Consider the following 1,894-nt stretch of genomic DNA (forward strand, 5'->3'; position numbering starts at 1 on the left):
AAAGTGTATCTAGAATACAGAGCAGAGAAAGGAATTTAAAAATAGAGACACAGCATCAGACAGCTGAAAGCGGCGGGAATTGTGAAGGGCTAAAGGGCAGACAGGGAGGAATTAACAAGATTGGCATAAGACAGACGGATAGATGGAGAAAGACAAAGTAGTGATGGGCTGCAGGGCAGAGACAGAGGATTAAAAAAAAGAGGGATGGAACAGGTCAGAAGTGCAGAGAGAAAAAGAAAACAGAGAGGCAGAACAACAGAGAAAGAGGGGGACTTGGAGAACAAGAGAGGGAGAGGGACAGGAAGAAAAAAACAAAAAAAAATTAAAGCAATGAGAAAAAGAAAAGGTGGGGACAGGGAGGGACTGGGATGCAGAAGAGGGGTGACACAGCCCCAGGGGTCCAGGACTCACTGTACCTCCCGCTCTTGGAGCTGCTGGGAGAATTTGACAGTTCAGACATGTCTGTCTCTCTCTCCCTCTCCCTTCCTCCTCTGTAGCTGCAGTCACTTGACTGTCATCCACCTAAGAGAATAGATTGGTGCCTTACAGCTCTTACAATATGAGGCTTCCTAGAAACACAGCCTCACATGCACACACACACTACATGACTGTACTGTGGTTTTGGTTACGCATACAGACCCTGCCGTGCACACTGGTGATCGGATCTGCTGAGGACTACACTAAGAAGGATCCATCCTCACCTGGAGAGGCAGGCTATCTCCTGTCTGCAGCTGCTGGCTGGATCCTCTTTATTTTATTCTTCAGCAGCTTTACCTTTCTGTGGCCTCTCCAGCTTCAGCAGCTCCCGTCCACAGCCAGTAAGCGCTCCGCCTGTCCCTCTGTGCTCCCGCGCCTCGAGGAGAGGGAGGCCAGGCAGAGACAGCCCACGCAAGCCTGAGGCTGCTGCAGTCAACGGCATCCCCGGGGACGAACGGACAACCGCACTCACAGCGTGGCCTCTGGGAGAGGGAAAGAGGCAGCAGCCACCCTTATTACCGTAGCTCGACCCTGGCCGGAGCCCCTCCTTCCGCAGGGGCTTCCGCAGACGCCGCTCGTTCCCCGCGCCGCTGCTAACGGCACCCACGTTCAGGGAGACTCGAGAACATCGGAGGGCCAGCTTGCTGCCCTCACGACAGGGCTCGGGGGCTGCCTGCGGCTACAGCACAGGCTTCAGGGGAGGGGCTGGAGCTGGGGGCAGCCGCACGGGCCGAGCGAAGGCGCCGGGGGAGCTCCGGCGACTCGGGGAGGCGCCCGCTGGCCGCGCCTGGGGGGTGCCCGCCTCCGTCCCCTCTTCCCTTCTATCGGCTCTCGGGGAACTGCCGGGCGCTGCCCTGGCCCGGCTCGCCTCCGGCGGACCGGGAGCCTGCCGCGGCGGCCGCTTCGCAGCTTCCCGTCCCGCCAGCCCCGGGCGGCCAGCGGGCAGGAGGCACCCCCCGCCCCCGCCGGAGGGGATCGCTCGCCTCACCCGCGGTCCCGGCGCTCGCCCGCTGCCGCCGAGACCCGCGCCCTGCGCGCCACCACGCTGCTCCCAGGGACCGCGCATGCGCCGGAGGGGTCAGAGCCGGCGAGCGAACGCCGGGCTGCCCCACGCGCAGGACGGCGCATGCGCCCGGGAGGCGCGTCCGCACGGCTGGTCAGGGAGCGGGCGCAGCGGGAAGCCCGCGGAAAACCACGCGAAACCGGCAACGCTCCTGAGTCTGACCTGGTCGGACTCCGGGGGCCGCGGCGGCAGCGAGGACTACGCCGCGCCCGAGAGCCACGCTGCCGCCCGGCCGCCGAGTCCGCGAAAACTACAGCTCCCGGCATGCCCCGGGAGGCAGCCTGCCCCGCTGCCTGACCCCGAGGGGACGCCGCTTCCGTTTCCGCTCACCCCCACGCCGGCGCAGCCGCAGTC

The 1,894-nt window shown here is 63.5% G+C and overlaps 1 long non-coding RNA gene across 1 annotated transcript; it reads right to left on the bottom strand.

Moving 5' to 3' along the window:
* Positions 1-359: 359 nt before the first annotated feature.
* On the bottom strand, positions 360-1,536 carry LOC104833787. The gene is made up of 3 exons (XR_774553.1): positions 1,466-1,536; positions 702-959; positions 360-522 (listed from the first exon to the last, which is right to left on the bottom strand). It is a non-coding gene; the product is annotated as an uncharacterized LOC104833787 (long non-coding RNA).
* Between the last annotated feature and the right edge of the window lie 358 nt (positions 1,537-1,894).

Source organism: Haliaeetus leucocephalus, unplaced genomic scaffold (assembly GCF_000737465.1).
Source record: "Haliaeetus leucocephalus isolate CR32 unplaced genomic scaffold, Haliaeetus_leucocephalus-4.0 Scaffold301, whole genome shotgun sequence".
Classification (NCBI taxonomy): Eukaryota; Metazoa; Chordata; class Aves; order Accipitriformes; family Accipitridae; genus Haliaeetus; species Haliaeetus leucocephalus.